This window comes from Capsicum annuum, unplaced genomic scaffold, assembly GCF_002878395.1.
Source record: "Capsicum annuum cultivar UCD-10X-F1 unplaced genomic scaffold, UCD10Xv1.1 ctg79892, whole genome shotgun sequence".
NCBI lineage: Eukaryota > Viridiplantae > Streptophyta > Magnoliopsida > Solanales > Solanaceae > Capsicum > Capsicum annuum.
Genome location: NW_025890507.1, coordinates 1,054 through 23,363, shown reverse-complemented (window position 1 = coordinate 23,363; position 22,310 = coordinate 1,054). Strand labels below are relative to the sequence as shown.

Below are 22,310 nucleotides of genomic sequence, written 5' to 3'. Positions count from 1 at the left end.
AGGGATAGATAAAAGAATTCTACAGAAAAGATATTTTGCTTAATATGTGTGTTGTAAACTAGTTATCCATACCTTCTACTTAATATCTTCCTTTCTTTCTTTAGGGCGTTGCACTAGCGGATTAAGAATGGCCGGAAAAAGAGTATTTCACACACAAACTGGATGTACAACTCTAAATGAAAATTCACTACTTATATTTAAATTTTATTTACTACAATTCCTATAAATATTAACACTTTCTTTATTTGAGCAGCCTGGAATGTCTAGTAAGAGATTTAAAAGTGTTAGGTCTTCAGTAATTGTGACTGAAAATCTTCAATACACACCAAAAACTGATGTGAAATGAAGAAAAAAAGTTATGACCTCCAGGCAGCTACAAAAAATGAGAGGAAAAAAAATAAAGGGAGATAGTGTCCAAGGCTGCACACTTGAGTCAAGAAAGCTCTAATGTTCAATTTCTATAAGTTGATGGTGTAGCATATTAGTTTTGTACAAATATTGACAATTATGACTGCATTTAAGATCATTTTTTGATAGTTTACTGATGCTGTCAGTAGTATTTTCTTTTAAAATAATTTATTGATTTTGATTTTGATAGTTGTGTCTACTTTTTAAAATAATTTACTGCTTATGATTTTGACATCTTTAATTGTATTTTATGACTGCAATATTTTTAGCAGTTGTGATTCTTTTATAAATGTATTTGACAACTAGATGTAAATGCACTCATTTTTTGTTAATAATTAAGCAGTTGTGAGTGTCTCTTTTATTGGTGCTGAAATATGTGTTTATGCTTATGCAACTGTAACTGCATTTATTAATGTTTGATTGGTTATGTGAAATTGTGCTTATGCAATTATGACTATATTTATTAATGTTTGGATGGTTCTTTGTGCCTTAATTTTTTGATGTTGTATACAAAATGTGCAGTTTATGTACCATGAAAAATCACAGAAATCAAGCTAAGACAACCATATCATTTCATTACACAAAACTGTCAAGGTTCATTACAAAGCTAACAATTTCAACCCCTTATAACATAGAAAAAGAAGGACATTAACAGTTTATGAAAGTCTTTTTGAATCTCCTTTCAAGTACATAAATTGAAATAGAACACTAACACCAAAAATACATTGACAAATAAGAGTAGTCCAAAGTTGTTTCTCTCTTTTCTTGGCTTGTCCAAAGTTGTTTCTTCCTTTTCATGGACTTAGCCAACTTGATCTTCCATTTCTTCTCATTTGTATCTTCAAATCATCCTGAAAATTATCCAGCTACAACTCTATTTTGTTCATGTTTATTTTGCTCTCCGCAAATTTAGTTGTCCTAGTAGTCTTGTCATCAACTATTTTTTGTTCATAAATTGCATATTTGTAGAAGATTCAACTCTTTCCTCAAACTTCCCAATTCTTTTCAACAGTTTAGGAATAACAAATTTGAATCTTGAATCAATATAATCATTCTTCCTAAGTCAGAAATCGTATGATCTAACATTCTAAAATGAAAGCACTGAGATTCGTATACATTATTCAAGATCAATGTTTGAATAAAAATTCACTTACTCATAGTAAGGACAACTCCAATATCTTCTACCCGAATTTCTTGAGGTCCATAAAGTCATCAAAGACAAAAGATGTCCATGTTTGCATCGAACCTCTTCCAACTCATGGTCTTCTTCTTGCTTACAAAGTCTGCTCAAGCTTATCTTAGCCACTAAAGTATCTTGATTAAGAAAAATAACACAAAACGATCTTTAAAAGAGGCTGAACAAATACTTGAGGAAAAAAATAATTATCAAAATTAAGACAAAAGAACAATATTCAATATAGTAAGAAAGCAAACGATTAAAAGGATTTAGTTATCAATTCTTCAAAGAAATGATTTTGAATTTTAATTTTCGATGACCAATTTGGATTAGACTCTTGACTTTTGGAACCCCAACTTGACTTAAATGGAGGTTTTTGATCAATATATCTGTTGGCAAATTTAATTTATTAAATTTTTAATATTTTGAACGTTTATTTTTAAGTTTTAAAAGATTAGATGTGCTTCTTATGAGTGTAAGTAACGCGCCTGGACATGAGTGTCGTGGAGAGTAATTAAATTCACTTTTATATAGTATAGGTGTGTAATAGGTCACATCAAAAGTTTAAATATGTCTTCGACTTTTCATGTATAATTTGGGATGAAAACGATAATTTTTTCTTTTGTCCAAATATTGCACTACACCATATGAAATGTTTAAACGTGAAGTAAAAGAAAACAAAATCATTCTAAAAAAATAGCCAAATGGGATTACGTTATGAAGAAAAAAAAGGAGAAGATGGGTTATATTTAACTACTCAGTTAGTCTTTTAAATGAATAGATTTTTTTTTTTACTTTTAGCAAGTGTATTTAGTGCTTAGTGGGACACAATTTCTTTCAGATTCATTATACTACTAATAGATCTATTTCATAAATTAGTTATCCGCATAAATCCGCACCCCCTACTAATGGTATCAGAGCCCAGTTATTTAAAAAATACAGCAGTAGTATATATGTTTGAATTTATGTTTGAATTTAGATTGGATTGGATTAATTATGAGAAGACCATTTAAAAACAGAGAAGCTTTTAGAAAAATTAAAGAATCTTTAATTACTAATTATTTAGAATATATAAGTCTAAATAAAACAAAAGAAAAGCGACAAAGATTAGCCTACCTAATTACCTTAATATCTAGTATTGAAGCAAAATTAATAATCCATTTAAAATCTAGAAGAATGAGACACATACCACCTAATTATGATAAAATTAGATTTAGATATCCACCAAGATATTATAAATATGGTTTAAATGAATAAAGTACAAAAATACAAAGAATTAAAACAAATTATTTCTGAAAAACATAAAGAATTAAAAATAAGAATAGAAAGACTACATTATAATATATTTACCGGAGTTAGTGAAAACTCAATAACTACACAAAAAGATGAAATATCAAAATTAGAATCACAAATAGACAGTTTAGAATATATATATATATATATCAACATGAACTATTCACAATAAAATGAACAAAGAAGAATTTATAATAGATGAAAAAATATATGAAAATCACGAAGGATTAAAAATAAAAATAGTATTTTCTAATCTAGGAAGAAGATATAAGAAAATAGGTGAACATTTATATTAATGTTAGAAAAAGAAGAATTAAAATTAGAAGATAAATTGACAGCTATGGTAAGAATAGAAAGAGAAAATGAAGAAATAGATAGGAAAAAGGAAATAGAAAAAATTAAACAATAAACTACAGAAGAAATACGAAAAATAGAAGAAACTAAAAATAGTAGGATTGCTAAATTAGAAAAAGAACTACAAATATTAAAAGATTTATATGAACAAAGACAAAAGGAAAAGGAAGAAAAAGATAAAGAACAAAAATTACTAAACGAGATAAATCAATTTAAAGAAAAATTAGAAATAAAAAACAAGGAATTAGAAATAAATAATATAGATGTTGAAGAGACAGATAATTATGATTAAAAAAATAGTGAAACATATACAGAAATATTAACAAATACAAAAAATTTAGAAATCAATGAAAAACAAGAAGTAATTAATGAAGAAAACTTAGAAAATATCAACACAGAAATAAATACTTTTGATAAAAAAGAAGATGAAAATATAATACCTAGAACATCAGAAATAAGAAAACCTGCGTATTATAAGAATAAGCTTAAAAGACATAATCTAAAGAATGAATATGACAAATGGACACCAAAACAAATAGTTAATAAAAATTATAACTTTTTAGACTTAGACTGTGTAATAGATACAGAAAAAACAATACAATTATGGATAGGATATATGACAAAACAATTATTAGATAATAATATAAACATAACAGATGCACCAGAATATATAGAAAGAACACTAATAGGAACAGTGAATTTATGGTTTTCAAATTTAACTGAAAATAGCAAAAAGTTATTAAGAACTAATAAACCTATAGAAGGAACATCATCAACAACAACTAAATTAAAACCTATAGAATTATTAAAAAAATATGAAACAGCTATAAAAGATGAATTTGGTAGTATGACAACAATAGAAGAAGAACAAGATGAAGAAAAAGATACAAATAGAAATTTAATGTTAAAATTAGTAATATGTAATATGTGTTATATAGATGAATATACTTGCGCATTTAAAGAATATTATTATAAAGGAGCATATAATATAGAAGAAAGTAAAGAAATAAAAAAATTATATTTTAATAAACTACCCGAACCATCTAGTTCAAAGATAATAAAGAGTTAGGAAGAAGCAAAAATAGTAGATACTTTAGGAGCAAGAATAAAATTTTTACAACAATGGTATAGAAACTTATGTGAAAAATATAGAGAAGAATTAAAAGTGGAAAAAACATTGATAAGAAATTTAGCATGTTGCAAAAATAAAATAGCACCCTAATTCGGATGTGAAGAAAGATATTATAAGAAAAGAAAAAGACATAAGAAATATAAGAAATATAAAAAATCAAAATATAAATACAAGAATCCAAGAAAAAGATATTATGTAAAAAATTATAAATACAAAAGAACATATAGAAAAAAGAAATCTATAAAAGAATGTACTTGTTATAGTTGTGGAAAATTAGAAAAAAATTTAGCTAGAGATTGTAAATTACCTAAAAATCCAAAAAATAAACAAATATCAGAAATAAAAATAAATAATACAGAATATATGCAGATAGATTATATAGATTATGAATTAGAAAGTGAGGATAGTATATATGAAATTTCAGAAAATGAAACAGATAATGAAATAGATAGTGAAATAGATGAATCAAATGACTGAAGAAGATATAAAAATAATAATAAAGGAAGAATATTTAAATGATGAAGGAACAGAACAAAAAATAATATTTGACAGTAACATATTTGATGAAATAAAAGGAAAAGAATTAGACTTAAGTGTAAAAAAAATATTTAAAATATCAACAATAAAAAATATTTTTACTAGGAAAAAAGACGAATATTATGTAGTATGTCAAAAAGAACATGTAATAGACTGTAGATATGCAAAAGGTAAAGCTAGTATACCACTAGTAACAAAAAGAATAATTAATAAAGAGATAAACGATATAAAGAGTAGAGGAGACCCAATAAAATATGTACACCTTGTAGGTACAGAGATATTAATAAAAGCATATTTTAGAGAAGGAATAAATACACCAATAGAATTATATTTAGCAGATGATAGAATTATAAAACCTATAAAAAAAAGCATAATAACTACCGTAAAAGGAGATCTAATATACCAAAAATTTTAATTTATAATAAGTGCAAATTATTCAGTAGCGTTAACAGATAAAAATATAGATAAATCATTAGTATTATATTGAAAAATATCAGGAATGGAATTAACCCCAGGAAGTAAAATATTTACAGCAAAATGCAAAAATTTATATGTATAAACAACAAAACATAAAATAACAGGAAAAAATAAGATTAACAAAATACGAATAGAAATTCCATTCGAACAAATTGTAAAAACAATAGATTATAATGATTATAGCTATAGAGACATAGATATAGAAGAAAATTTAGAAATAGTAAATGATAGAATAAGTACAACGAAAAGAATAACTGATGAAAAACCAGAATCATCAAGTTAATCAAAAAGAACAAGTTATGAAATAAATTCAACAAGTAATTTAAACCAATATTATATAACAGAAAAAATAAATGAAAAAGAATATTTAATACTCTTAAATACAGGACAAGAAGAAAATTATATAGCAAAATATCTAGTAAAAAATGAAGAAATAAAAACTGATAATGATATGTGCCCAGATCTACCAAGAAGTTTAATAAATAGTAAAAATATAGCAGAATAAGAAATAATAATAGGAATTAGAAAAATAAAAATAGAATTTGAAGTAAATGAAGAAATGCAAAAAGCAGATATAATAGTAGGAATAAAATGGCTAGAACAAGTAAAATTATATAATATAGAACATACACAATTAACCTTAACATATAACAAAGAGAAATTATTCTTAAGAAGAGCCTTAACATAAAATGAAAATATATGTATTAATGAAGATAGTAGTAGAAGGATATTACAGTAGATATTATACGCCTATGATAGATACAGGAGCAGAAGCTAATTTATGTAAATATAATTGTTTACCAGAAAGTAAATGGGATAAATTAAAAATACCAATTATAGTTAAAGGATTTAATAATGAAGGAAGTTTAATTACTTATAAAGCTAGGAATGTAAAAATACAAGTATGAGATAAGATATTAACAATAGAAGAAATTTATAATTATGAACTAACATCAAAAGATATACTTTTAGGAATGCCGTTTTTAGATAAATTATACCCACATATAATAACTAGAACAGACTGGTGGTTTACAACACCATGTAAACAGAAAGTAAGAGCAAAAAGAGTTAATAATAAAATAAGAAAGAAAACTGATTGGATAAAAGGAAGTGAAAAAATTACACAAAAATTAGAAAATATAAAAAATATGAAGATACAATAGAACTAGTTGTATTTTCGATAAATAAAACAGAAATAACTACATTTTTAATAAATAAGATAGAAATAATTAAGAAAAAAATAGAACAATTATATAGTGAGGATCCATTAAAAGGATGGGAAAAATATAAAACTGTTATAAAAATTGAATTAATAGATAAAAATAGCATAATAACCCAGAAACCATTAACATATAATTTTGACGATTTAAAAGAATTTAAAATGCATATAGATGAATTATTAGAAAAACAATATATACAAAAAAATAACAGTAAACATAATAGTCCAGCATTTATAGTAAATAAACATAGTGAACAAAAAAGAGGAAAAAGTAGAATGGTTATTGACTATAGAAATTTAAATGCAAAAACTATGACATATAATTATCCAATACCAAATAAGATATTAAAAATAAGACAAATACAGGGATATAATTATTTTAGCAAATTCGATTGTAAATCAGGATTTTACCATTTAAAGTTAGAAGAAGAATCTAAAGAATTAACCGTATTTACGGTACCACAAGGATTTTATGAATGGAACGTATTACCATTTGGATATAAAAATGCACCAGGTAGATATCAACATTTTATGGATAGTTATTTTAAACAATTATCTAATTGTATAGTATACATAGATGATATATTATTATATACAAAAACTAAAGAAGAACATTTAAAATTATTAGGACAATTTACAAATATAATAGAAAAATCGGGAATAAGTTTAAGTGAAAAGAAAGCTGAAATTATGAAAAATCAGATAGAATTTTTAGGAATACAAATAGATAAGAGTGGAGTAAAAATTTAACAACATATAATACAAAAAATAATAAATTCGAAAGAAGAATTAGATACAAAAAAGAAATTACAATCATTTTTAGGATTAGTAAACCAAGTAAGAGAATATATTCCAAAATTAGCAGAAACTTTAAAACTACTACAGAAAAAATTAAAAAAGGATGTAGAATATAACTATAATGAAGAAGATAAAAAGCAAGTTCAGAAAATAAATTACTTTGTAAAGAATTACCAAAACTACAATTTCCAGATGAAAATAGAAAATTTATATATATAGTAGAAGCAGATGCTAGTGAATGTAATTATGGAGGAGTACTTAAAAACCGATATGAAACAGAAAAATTAGAACACCATTGTAGATACTACTCAGGAACATTGAATGAAACAGAAATAAAATGGAAAATAAATAGGAAAGAATTATGTTCATTATATAAATGTTTGTTAGCATTTGAGCCATATATTGTATATAACAAATTTATTGTACGAACAAATAATACACAGGTACGCTGGTGGTTAACAAAGAAAATACAAAATTCAGTTACAACAAAAGAGATTCGGAGACTAGTCTTGAATATATTAAATTTCACATTTATAATTGAAGTAATTAGTACTAACAAAAATGTTATTGCAGATTACATATCAAGACAAAGCTACACAGACTGATATAATAGAAAAAGATACTCTAGAAAAATACTTAACACCCTAACTACGCTTTCAATGAAAGTGGAAAGTATGGGTAATGAGATAGAAAAGCTAAAGACTAATGAAGATAAACTGAAGTCTATAGCTACAAATCAGCTAACTCAGCAGTGTGCACAGCTATGTCGATCGGAAGACATTAAAGTTCCAGAGCTAGAAGGAGACGATGTGACACTCCATAAAACCCATAATGCTTATCAATCTACTTCTGCAGGTATAAGCAGAGGAGTTAGTAGATAAAGATATCAGAACATGAATATGAATAAGATATTTGAGAAACCATTTATACCAAAAATACAAAAAGACCCCTTGTCCATACCCCCACAAATTACCACATACCGAGATAATCTGAACTAAGATAAAAAAGTTTACAACTATACAACCCAAAAATACATAGAAAATATCTACAGAGTACAAACTTTCCTAAACCTTAACCCCAGAGCTACAAATATCAAAGAACCAAACACAAATTATATAACCCAAAAATTACAAGGTTACAACAAGCTAATTGCACTACCCAAAACCAACCCAAGCTTAATAAAAACTTGTTTTGACTATAGATTATTAAATACCATATACACCCAAGACGGAGAAGAACTAACAACTATGGAAGAATTACATAAAATATTCACCACCTATAAAAGGATAGCCAAAGGAAATCTATTTTATATAAAGTGTTATACTGCACCAGCAGAGATATTATACGACGAAATAAAACCAGTTATACAAGTTGTAAAAATAGGATTAACCAGAGATATGATTATACCGGAAGATATTATACAACAACCAGAGATACCTAGAATTGAGATACCTGATTTCTACGCAAATAAACGACTCATTGGACTAGCTACAATTATTCAAGAATTAGCAAATAATTATACCAATGGAAATCCAATATGGAGCTATTATTCAAGAGACCATCAGATGATTTATTCAAATTCAAAAGAACTACGACAAGCGGATATGGAAGATGTTAGGCAATGGATAATGACATTATTTAACCTAGAAAAACAATCTACTGCAAGAGCAATTAAGAGAGAATTTATTTCGGACGAATTATTGACAAGATATTGCAAGATAATTGGACACAAATATCCAGACCATCAATGTTCAAGATGTAATGGAGAAGATAATATTATCCCAGAAGTCTACCTAGAATAAAAGAATCAAGAAGATAAGCATGTCAGCTGGAAGATAAGATAAGAAGCAATAATGGAGATATGAAAAAGCAGCAGATACGACAACGAGAAGATATCAACGGAGTAATAATAGAAGACAAGATATTAAATACATTTTACGTAAAGTTGTTGTATAGATTTTTAGCCTTTTTAGCCTTTAGACTTTTTAGGCTATAGCACTAATAATTCTTGTAGCCTTTTTAGCCTTTTAAACTTTTTAGGCTATAGCACTAATAATTCTTGTCTCATTAGGAGACTTTTTTAGAATTTTAGAAAACGTGCAAGAAATGTAAATACTTTTGTAAAAATTTATTCTATAAATAAGAGGAACCGAAGGCATTGCAAAGCAAACCTTCATGTGTTGAAGCACAAATACTCTCTCCTGTCCGCAATAAATATTTTGCTTAGTTAATTAAAAAATAGATATATTTCAATGAAAAAAGCTATGGAGGAACAAACCTCAGAAATATCAAACCTACACGAACAGGTATATTTATTTATGATTATGAATAGCTAAATTCATAATTCCCAACAATCATGGTATGATAAAATAAATTCATATTAGTTACTTTATAGTAGAATTATTCAAAGAATAATATGTTAAGAAGTTTATTAGCAAAGTGAAAACGAAGAAAAATCCCTAAGAACTATGTCATCCTAAAGGTGAAACCAATGAGGCAAGAAGCTGTGGTGGAGAGTAACCAGAGTAGAGGCGCTGTTTAAGGGAAAAGTATTCAAATTACCATGCTAATAATGACCGAAGAACATGTTATTTAAGAATAATCTAGTATATTAGTAATCTAAGATGACCATATTTTGTTATGTATATGATTGGAGGGAATATTTTGAAAATAGCAATTTTATGAAAATGAATAATTATTTATCTGATGTGATGGTAGATAAATTTAAAATACTTATTTTGTATGCACTTAAGGATATAAAAGTAGTAGATATAAGAAAAATCATATTAGAAAGCGCATTTGCTAAATATTATATGACTAGAATAAATTACATACCATACCTACCTAACTACTCTTACAAATACTTATCATGATAAATTACATATATCTAGAAATTTTGGAAAAAGATATGAGAAACATACAGTTAATAGAAAAACAGATGAAAGTAAATATAGACAAATACATGGAAACTAAAGATATAAAATATATAGAATTTCTTAATGAAAATATGCAAGAACTACTAAGACTAAAACAAACAACTACAAAATATTATAATAAAATATTTAGTCAATTTTAAATGATAGATAATCGTAAAGTCTTAATCTTATATATACTTAGAGATATAAAAATTATAGATATTAAGAAAATAATATTAGAAAAAGTATTAGACTATGAAATTGAAACTATAAATTGGATAACACAGTTATACCTGGATAATTATCCAGAAGGATATTATTCAGATTAAGAGATGTTAGAATATATTAGAAAAACTTGAGAAAAATCAAGATAATCTAAAAAATCAAGATAATCTAAATAAAGAAATTAATTATAGAAACCGAATTAGAAAAATAATGGAGAATCTAAAAGAAAAATTAATATGGATAGAAGAAACCTTAGAAAATTTAGAAAAAAGTACATGTGATAGTTTATATAATTTAAAAAACTCACTACGAGAAGAACAACACAAGAGAATAAATAACATTGAAAATCTAGAATTAGATATACATTACAGTACATCTAGGATAAATTATTATACAAAAATCTGTAACTCTGCAATTACCACAGGATAAAATAATAAACTACACAAATTAATGAATACATCTTACGAAAAGAATAAATCATTAAAAGATATTGAAACAAAATTTAAGAAATATCCATGCACAAAGAAAAATAGATTCATTATACTACTAATAGATCTATTTCATAAGTTAGTTATCCGCATAGATCCGCACCCCCTACTAATGGTATCAAAGCCCAATTATTTGCTAATTCTTGAATAAGTGTAGCTAGTCCAATGAGTCGTTTATTTGCGTAGAAATCAGGTATCTCAATTCTAGGTATCTCTGGCTGTTGTATAATATCTTCCGGTATAATCATATCTCTGGTTAATCCTATTTTTACAACTTGTATAACTAGTTTTATTTCGTCGTATAATATCTCTGCTGGTGCAGTATAACACTTTATATAAAATAGATTTCCTTTGGTTATTCTTTTATAGGTGGTGAATATTTTATGTAATTCTTTCATAGTTGTTAGTTCTTCTCCGTCTTGGGTGTATATGGTATTTAATAATCCATAGTCAAAACAAGTTTTCATTAAGCTTAGGTTGGTTTTGGGTAGTGCAATTAGCTTGTTGTAACCTTGTAATTTTTGGGTTATATAATTTGTGTTTGGTTCTTTGATATTTGTAGCTCTGGGGTTAAGGTTTAGGAAAGTTTGTACTCTGTAGATATTTTCTATGTATTTTTGGGTTGTATAGTTATAAACTTTTTTATCTTGGTTCAGACTATCTGAATATGTGGTAATTTGTGGGTGTATGAACAAGGGGTCTTTTTGTATTTTTGGTATAAATGGTTTCTCAAATATCTTATTCATAAGGATTATTATGACACCTAAACATAAATTTATATACCTGATCAAATGGGTCTGTAATTTATTCAAATTTTTCGTTTTGCTATGAATTTTTTTTACTTTTTTCGAAGTTAAAATTCCAAAAAGCATGTTTGTCCCAAAATTACTTATGCGTTATGAGATGGGAGTATTATGATTAGGGTTTGGCATAAAATATCGAAACTCGAATTATCGAATCAAATCAAAAAATTTAGTAATTAATATTAGGTAATTTGATATTTAATATAGAATTTGAGAGTAAAATTTTAATATTTCGTTATTCGAGATTAGATTTGGTATAAAATATTAATACCATTTGGTATTTGGTATTTACGGTATTATTTTATATATATATATATATATACTATATTAAAAGTGAGCTAATTTCCACATACCGGTTTATGCACTAAGGGTATTTTCGTCTTTTTAATGTAATTGTTTACGTGTCATCTATAAGCTGAGCTGACCTTTGGGTGTCACGAAAAAAACAAAGTCAGCTCTTTTCTTTTCCTTTCTTCTTTTTGGTTCCTTCTCCTTCTTTACAAGTTTGGATTTGGTTGTAGAAAAGGTTTAAAGAAGCAGAACACAGCTGAGACTACCAACAATTTCGGAGCATTTCACAAGGATGGTATCACTTCATTCTTCTCTTGCCAAATTGGTCTTCAACTTATAGGTATTTCTCTCTCCTTCTCCCATCTTGCTCTTATATCTAAATTGAGAAAATTGTTGCAGTATCTCTTTTTGCATAGAAAGTTTCATGATTTTCCTTTATCTTGTTTGATCTGTCGTAGCAGCATCTACTCATTAGTTCACCCTTTTTTTACCCTTTGAACCATGGTTCAATTCTCTGTGTTCGTTAATTTTATTCTTCCACTATTGTGGATTTTCGATCTTTGATTGGTGATGATACGAAGCTTAATAAAAGTCCATTTATTTCCCCGATTCTTTTTCTCTTCACTTTTTTTCTTCCTTTTTAGTATAATGTCAGGACAAATTGGTATTATTTGTTGTAATATCTACTTTCTCTTTTAATTTAGCTGTTATTGGGATTTTATTTCCCCAACCTCATTATGCTGATTGAATTTTAAAAAAAAAAAAATTTGATTTGCAGTGCTAATTTGAGGATCTTGAACTACTTTCTGGTATTGAAACTGTAGGTATGCGTCTCTTCAAATTAATTTTACTGATAATTCTCCTTTTCATGATTATGTGCTTAGTCTCACATCGGCTATGGAAAGGGAGTTTGAATTCTTTATATAGTCTTGAAAAATCCTTAATTTTATGAGCTAACTTTTAGAGGTTGAGTTAGATAATGTCCAATGCTCTAGCATCACATCAAAATCGTCCATCCCAAATATTTTTTCGTATACTGTTGTGGCGCAGTCTCAGTATTGTTCTTTCTTCTTTAATCCCCTTCCAAGGGTTCCTATCAAATTAGTGACTTGAATTGGCTTACAATCGGGGTGAATGGTGCTTACCACCTGTGCGGCCCCATCTTAATATTTTTCATGTTTCAAAAGAACAAAACAATATTATATTACCTTTGTCAAAAAAAAAAAACAAAATAACATTTGCATTCAAACATGAGACACCTACGTGTGAACAGAAAACAAAGAAAAGAGGTGACATATGTATCTCCAATTACCTTGCTTCTAGGGCAATTTCAGCATAACTATTTGTTGAACTAATCCCAACTTCTTTTTATATACTACATATTAGTAATAATTTAAATACACCATTATTGACTTTGTGTTATGAGAGTATGATATGCTGTGGATTTTTGTATAGACGCATTTTCCCTTTTGGATAGAATTTAATAGTGGAAACTTATAAAAGATTGAAATTACTACTTACAACCACTTGGACTTTTAAACCATTTATTAATGAAAATTGTGACACGGTGGTGGAATAGGTGAGCGTTCTGATATCTATGAAGTTGTTTGATTTACAAGGCAATAGCCATTAAGGACGACATTGAGCTGAATACTTTCTTCGGTAAAAAGTGATTAATATGAGTACTGTAGTTGGATTTCTCAAAGGGAGAACAACAAAATGCATTTTAAGTAAATAAATAGATTTAACTCTGCCTCATAATTAAGACTTTCAATTAATTTTTTTCCTCAATCGGTGAAGTAGCTACTACATTTTTTATTGACACTACTCTTTTGCTTACTCAACTACTATATACATTGATACCAAACACTTGTGCTGACTACTTCTTGCAAATTGTCAAGTCAGTTCTGCTGCAATACCAGGTACTACTTAAAACGTCCACCGTCTTGTATAATTTGTTTTCTCCCACGGCCCAAGTGACAAATTATTTTCTTTGATAAGAGTATCATCCAACTTAGGGAACTAATATGTATTTTTTCTCTGCAACTTATTGAGATCTGTAAATAATAGAACTGGTCTTTGTGGAGTGATATTTATCCAAACTGTAAGTGGGGTTGTGAGATCATTTCCTCACATCTGATCTTGAATTTTTCTTAGTGTTGAAATTCGAGATTCAAAATGCAAGTGGTTTGTTGTTTCTATATAACTCAACGCACCTCTATGTATTATGAGTGTCTATTTTCTTATGATTGTTGTATCTCTAACTTTCTAACGAGTAGGAAAACAAAATAGCACCTGAGTAGTATGCAGTTGTGACAAATTATTTGTTTTGGTAAGAGTATCATCCAGCTTAGGGGAATAATATGTATTTTTGCTCTGCGACTTATTGAGATCTGTAAATAATAGAAGTGATCTTTGTGGAGCGATATTTATCGAAACTGTAGGTGGGGTTGTGAGATCAATTCCTCGCATCTGACCTTGAATTTTTCTTAGTGTTGAAACTCGAGATTCAAAATGCAAGTGATTTGTTGTTTCTATATAACTCAACACACTATGTATTATGAGTGTCTATTTTCTTATGATTGTTGTATCTCTAGCTTTCTAAAGAATAGGAAAACAAAATAGAAGTTGAGTAGTATGCAGTTGTGCCTACCTTTTTGGGGCTAAAAAAGAACAATTGAGGCCCCATTTCAGCAATGCTACGTTCTAGTTTGGTCAAAGGTAATAGGGACTTGGTAGTGCTTTAAAATCGTGTGCTCTATCACCTTCTACTTTCCTGTTTTGTGTTTACGGAGTATTATTTTTTATTGTCTCTTTGCTTTGGGACAAAGTCAAGTAGATACATACGATAGGCAAAGGAAATACCCCCATTTCATAGCACCAAAATACCCCCATTTCATAGCACCAAACTAGAGTCGAGAATATATCGGAAACAACTCACAAAATAAAGTAAGTTTGTATATTCTACCACTATTGTAAAGTTAACTTTTTGGAGCTTTTGTTTCAGACTCCCAAGTGAAGGCAGCCTGATACAACATTGTCTACTTGAATGTTATCACTATAAAATTAAACTAGAGTCTGTTGAAACTCCCTAATGCGTGCAAACAAAATTTTGAAATTGAGGCATAGTCATTGTTCCTGTTGCAAGTAGTTGCTAAATAGTACTCTTTGTCCACTTTGCAATTCATGTATGTTCGATTTGTTTGTAAGAATATATCCTTTAAGCCTTTCTTAGTAAGTTGTAAGATTATTGAGTTTAAATTTGAAAAGAAACATCAATTGCCAGAACACCGAACAAATTTATTTGGTAAATGCTAAAGCAAGTATATGTAGTTCATTTGCTAGCACATTAGAGCCAACTCATTCTCTAGCCTTGTAATTTTTCACTTTGTTCTTTCATTTCACTCTTTTCTTTTCTTGTAAATATACATGTTTGATTTCTTCTGCATTGGTTGAGCATAAATAAATGCTTTTAGGTTGAAACTAAACATCACAAAGAAGGTAAAATATAGCACATGTAAATAGCCTAGGATATAGTCTAGGATATAGATAATCAAGGTAAATAATGCAGTCATAACTGTAAACAAATGATTGCCAATCATATAATATCTATGTGCATATGCGTTTAACACGCAAAAATCTTTCAACGTTGGGTCCGTGCGCACGGACCATTACTACCTAGTATATAAATATATATTGTTGAGAAAAAAGATTCTTGACCTAGTCTTCAAGAAGTTAGTGAGATGTTAGTTTTCTATATTCTAGCAAGTTGGATAGTGCTGCAGATTAGTAGCTAGTCAATAAATTAGTGGGTTAGTGGACCTAAAGTTTAAAATTTTCAGTTTATTGTGAGCCTATTTATAGGCATGTCTCCTTACTTTCATATGCAATCAGAAATAAAGAAATCACTGCAGTATTTTCTTCTCTTTGCTCTGTTTCTGTCCAGCTATTCATTTAGCTTCTTTTTTTTCTTTCCAACAAATCTGGTATCAGAGCCCGATTTCTTTTTGAAATGATAGTGAATCGTGAGGTTTCGCAACCACTCATGCCAATTTTTACTGGTGAAAAGTATGAGTTTTGGAGTATTAAAATGAAAACTCTTTTCAAATCACAGGGGGTTTGGGAGCTGGTGGAAGCAGGCTTTGTGGATCAAGCAGGCTCTGACGAGGAGGCAGACAAATTGAAAGGGATAAAAAAGAACGACGCGAAAGCGTTGTTCCTGATTCAACAAGCAGTCCATGACACAATTTTTGCAAGAATTGCAGCAGCAACTACATCTTCGGAGGCATGGAAGATTTTGAAGAAGGAATTTCAAGGTTCAGCCAAGGTGATTACGGTAAAATTGCAAACTTATCGTCGTGACTTTGAAACTCTTTTTATGAAAAGTAATGAATCTGTTCAGACTTATTTGTCTAGAGTTTCTTCTCTTGTTAATCAAATGAAGTCTTATGGTGAAGATATATCTGTGGAAACTGTAGTAGCAAAAGTTTTAAGGAGTCTTACTCCAAAGTCTGAACATGTTGTTGCTGTGATAGAGGAATCTCATAACTTATCTGATTATACTTTTGATGAACTAATGAGTTCTTTGCAAGCTCATGAAGAGAGGATCCTAAGGTCACATGAGAAAAATGAAGAGAAGGCATTTCAGGTGAAGGGGAGTCCACTCCTAAAAAGGATAAGTTAGAAAACTTTGCAAATCGTGGCCGAGGCAGAGGTGGCTTTCGAGGAAGAGGCCAAGGAAGGAGTCGAGATAGAGGAGGATCAAATGAAGAGAAGCATAACAAAACGTTTCTATGCAACTACTGCAGAAAACCAGGTCATAAAGAAGCTTATTGCTGGCAAAAGAAAAAGGATGAAAATAGCCAAGCAAGCTTTGCAGAGGAAAATGATGATGAAAGTAAGCTGTTCATTGCCCTTTATTGTGAAAAAAAGACTCCTAATGATGTTTGGTTTTTGGACAGTGGATGTTCCAACCATATGTCTGGAACAAGACCTTTGTTCAAGGAGCTCGATGAGTCCAAAAAGTCAGACGTAAGGCTAGGAGACAACAAGAAGATTTAGGTTGAAGGCAGAGGTACTTTTAGCATCATGACCAACCGAGGTAATGCTAAAATTTTAGAAGATGTGATGTTTATTCCTAGTCTATCTCATAATTTACTTAGCATTGGACAATTAATAATTAGCGGATACTCGATTTCTTTTGACGATGGTGTTTGCACTATTAAAAATAAGAAATCTGGGAAAACCATTGCTAAAGTTTCAATGACTAATAATAAAAAATTTTCTTTAGAAGTTTCAATGGTCGAGAAATGTGCGATGGTAGCTAATGGTGATAATGAAACTAGACTATGGCATCTGCGCTATGGGCATTTAAATGTTAATGGGTTGAAGTTATTGAGTCAAAAGGAAATGGTTTTTGGATTGCCAAAAGTTGAGAATCTTGATTTTTGTGAAAGTTGTGGTTAAGGAAAACAAAGTAAAAAGGTTTTTCCTGTAGGCAAGTCTTGGAGAGCTTCTATTTGTCTTGAGTTAGTTCATGCAGATTTGTGCGGTCCTATGAGTGTTGAGTCCTTAGGGGGAAGTCGATACTTTTTGCTTTTTACTGATGACTATAGTCGTATGAGTTGGATATATTTCTTGAAATTTAAATCTGAAACATTTGGCAATTTCAAGAAATTTAAATCTTTTGTTGAGAGACAAAGTGAATGTACGCTCAAAACTCTTCGGACAGATAGAGGTGGTGAGTTTATGTCTAAAGAATTCAGTTCCTTTTGTGAAGAAAATGGAATACATCGGGAGCTCACAGCACCTTATACACCAGAGCAGAATGGTGTAGCCGAACGAAAGAACCGCACAGTTGTTGAGATGGGCAGAAGCATGATGGAAGGGAGAAGTTTACTGAAATGTTTTTGGGCTGAAGCTGTTGCCACTGCAGTCTATTTGCTGAATATTTCCCCCACCAAGGCTGTGTATAGTCAAACACCGTATGAAGCTTAGAGAGGTAACAAGCCCAAGTAAGCCACTTACGTGTCTTTGGTTGTATAGCTTATGCGTTGGTAAATTCACAAGATCGACGTAAGCTTGATGAAAAATGTATCTTTGTTGGATATAGTACACAATCCAAGGCTTATAAGCTATATAATCCAGTGAGTGGCAAAATTACAGTCAATAGAAATGTTGTGTTTAATGAAGATTCAAGATGGAACTTTAATTCTGAAAATGAAAGTTCAAATATTCAATTATTGCCTTCTGACAATATTGTTGATCAAGAGTATGCAGTAGATCCTGGTTTGGCAGGTCCATCGACTACCTCATCAGTTGCACCACCAACTTCTCCAATATTAGAAGAACCTTCAGCTGAGCCAACTCCATTAAGAAGATCGATAAGGGATAGAAACCAAATCCCAGATATGCTGACAGACAGTACATCTTGTACTTTTGCTTTACTTGTTTCAGATCCTATTTTCTTTAAAGATACCAAAGGAGAGGATAAATGGTGCAAAGTTATGGAGGAAGAGCTGCTAGCTATTCAAAAGAATCAGACTTAGGACTTGGTAAATTTGCCCGAAGGAAAGAAAACTATTGGGCTCAAATGGCTGTTTAGAAGCAAATATCATGCAGATGACAGTATTCAAAAACACAAGGCAAGGCTTGTTGCAAAGGTTTATTCTCAACAACAAGGTATTGACTTCGACGAAACTTTTTCTCCTGTTGCCTTCTTTGAAACTGTGAGAACCTTTTTAGCCTTGGCTGCGAAATTAAATTGGCCAGTGTACCAATTTGATATTAAATCCGCCTTTTTTAAATGGTGATTTGGAAGAGGAAGTTTATGTCTCACAACCTGAAGGTTTTATAGTAAATGGTAAAGAAGATAAGGTTTACAGGTTAAAAAAGGCACTTTATGGCTTGAAGCAAGCGCCGCGGACATAGTACTTCAAAATTGATTCTTATTTCCAGGAGAGTGGCATTGAAAGGAGTAACAATGAGCCTACTCTTTATATAAAAAGAGGAGGTAAAAATGGTTTTCTGGTTGTATGTCTTTATGTAGACGATATGATATATATGGGTTCAAGTGAGTCTATTGTCACTGAATTTAAAGACTGCATGATAAAGAATTTTGATATGTCCGATTTGGGAATGCTGCATTACTTTTTTGGTCTTGAGGTGAAACAGGAAGTTGGTGGCATATTTCTTTCACAAAGAAAGTATGCAACGGATCTTTTGAAAAGGTTCAATATGGTAAATTGTAATGTTGCTGCTACTCCGATGAATATCAATGAGAAGTTATGTCGTGATGATGGTTCTGAAATGGCAAATGCAACTTATTTTAGAAGTCTGGTTGGTGGTTTGAACTACTTGTCTCATACATGACCAGACATTGCTTTCTCTGTCGGTGTTGTATCCAGATTTATGCACAATCTAAGCAAGCTTCACTTTGGAGCTGCAATGAGAATACTTAGATATATCGCTGGGACATCAGATCATAGAATTTGGTATTCTAAGGTAACAAGTTTCACATTAACTGGTTTTACTGATAGTGACTATGCAACTATGCAGGCAACATTGATGATAGAAAGAGCACCTCTGGTTTCTTGTTTAATCTTGGATCTGGAGCAATTTCATGGAGTTCAAAGAAGCAGGAAGTGGTGGCCTTGTCAACATCAGAGGCTGAGTATATTGCAGCAACTTCTGCAGCTTGTCAAGCAGTTTGGTTAAGGAGACGTTGCATATTTTAATCAGAAGGTAGCTGGTGCGACTGAGATTTTTTATGACAATAGATCTGTCATTGCGATGACGAAGAAGCCAGCTTTCCACAGTAGAACAAAGCACATAGATGTTCGCTATCACTATATTCAAAATCTTGTTTCTAATGGAGAAATTACTTTGAAGTCTTGTGGTACAAATGAGCAAGCAGCAGACATCTTCACCAAATCACTTCCGCAAGCAAAGCACGAGTTCTTTAAAGGTCAACTTGGAGTTTGCAATTTTGAATCAAGGGGGAGTGTTGAGAAATGATTCAAAAAGATTCTTGACCAAGTCTTCAGGATGTTAGTGAGTTGTTAGTTTCCTATATTCTAGCAAGTTGGATAGTGCTGCAGATTATTAGCTAGTCAATAAATTAGTGTGGTACTTCTTAAATTTTTCTTATTATAATAGTTTTATATTTATTTCTAGATTTTTCAAATCTTTTTAAAATCAAATTTAGTTGATTTAGAATTCTTAAACTAATAGAAAAAGTATCAGTTGTCATTAATTTTGATGACTTTTAATAAGGAAAAGTTTTATCATAAATATATTTAATTAATTTTTAACTCTTAAATTAGGAAAATTTTTGAAATTTTGATGACTTCTAATAAGGGAAAAGTTTTGGAGATCTTTCAAAAATAGCAGCATTTTGATATAAAAACCCACCTTCCGTAGCCACATTTTACATAATTACTATTATAGCCGTTGTATTTGATTATGCCTGTTGTATTTGATTTTGCAAATAGTATGTATTCATATAAAATATGAATACAATCCCTATTTAGTCGCTCCAAAAATGGAATTCAATATTTTTTAAAAATAAAAAAATCTCAATCACACTTATCTCGTTGAACTGAATATTTTCTTGCCTAACTCTACCATTATATTTTTTTTATATTTTTTTAATTTTTGTGTTTTTCTTGTCTTTTTTCTATTTTTTCCTACTTTTATTTTTTTTTTGTTTTTTTCTTTTTGTTTTTTTTCTTTTTTCTCTCTTTAATCTCTAACATCTATTTCTCTTTCTTCGTTTCTTTTCTTCTTTGATTTTTTTTTATTTTCTTTTTTTTTTAGTTATTTTCTTTATTATTTTTTTTGTTCTATTTTATATTTTTTGTATTTTTGAAAAATATGACTAGTTGAGCACAATTCATGGATGATAACGTAAATACCACAATTGCTTATCATATTTGTAGTCACACCGCCATTTATATTTTTGTATTTATTGATACAACTGTATTTGTATTTATATTTTAAAGTTCGCACTTGTATTTATATTTTATAGTTCGCATTTGTATTTAATAGTTCGCACTTGTATTTGTATTTGTTAATTTGTGCCATCATTTATATTTTATATAATTCATACTTGTATTTTATAGTTGATTGCATATTATATTGGATTATATTTATATTATGGTTTTATTGTGTTTGTATATTTAGACTATATTTTGATTATACTTGTATTTGTATTCTATTTTCTTCATTACCTTTTTATTTTTAAGAAATTATTTTGTATTTGTATTTATAAGTTGATTGCATATTGTATTTAGTCGTGACTATGTACAATTTATCATTTGTATTTGTATACAAACAAGTAAGTGCATTAATTGTATTTTCATGATTCTAAAATATATAAATATGTAATGTATTATTTGATACAAATATACCGTTTTGTATTTGTATATCAAAATTATCATTCATATTTGTAAATAAACAAATATCACTTGATACAAATGCAATGACAAACAAATGAAACAAATGATTTTACAAATATAAATACAATATGTATTTGTATATATTGTATTTGTATAAAAATTTGAGTTGTATTTATTTGTATAAATAAATACAACTAGTATCAATAAATACAAATAAGTATTCGTAGAAAGAAAATTAATCGTTCCTTTTCAATAATTAAAAAATATAAATGATAGTTTACACTTGTATTTATATGTTATAGTTTGCATTTGTATTTGTATTTTACAGTTCACACTTGTATTTATATGTTATAGTTCGCATTTGAATTTATATTTTATAGTTCGCACTTGTATTTGTATGTTATAGTGTGCATTTATATTTGTATGTTATTGTTCGCACTTATTTTGTGTTTGCTAGTCCGCACAAATGAAAAGAAAAGAAATTGAAAAAAAAAAGGAGAAAAGAATGAAGGAGAAAAGAATACAAAAAAAGAAGAAGAAAAAGGAGAAAAGGAAAAGGAAAAAAAAAAGAAAAAAAATGAATAAAAAATAAAAAGAAAAAAGAAAAAAGAAAAAATAAAGAGAAAGCATTAAAAAAAAAACTGATTTTCAAAAGTTTTTTTATAATAAATATTGGCCAGAGAGGACTATGAATTGTAATTAATTGAAAATTAGGCTTTAAGTGGTAATAAAAGCCCAATAGTGGGTAATCCAGGTAGTTTTTTCAAAAGTGTTTTTATAAACATATTTAATTAA

General features: G+C 29.0%; 1 long non-coding RNA gene across 4 annotated transcripts; it reads left to right on the top strand.

Annotated features, from left to right (window-relative positions):
* The first annotated feature begins 12,282 nt into the window (after positions 1 to 12,282).
* LOC107843438 lies at positions 12,283 to 20,283 on the top strand. Of its 4 annotated transcripts, none has more exons than XR_001666366.2 (4): positions 12,283 to 12,457; positions 12,896 to 12,941; positions 16,232 to 17,014; positions 17,079 to 20,283. It is a non-coding gene; the product is annotated as an uncharacterized LOC107843438 (long non-coding RNA). The 4 variants fall into 4 exon arrangements; XR_001666368.2 differs by having other exon boundaries at positions 16,232 to 17,218; positions 19,675 to 20,283; XR_001666367.2 differs by having other exon boundaries at positions 16,232 to 18,798; positions 19,675 to 20,283.
* Positions 20,284 to 22,310: the final 2,027 nt, after the last annotated feature.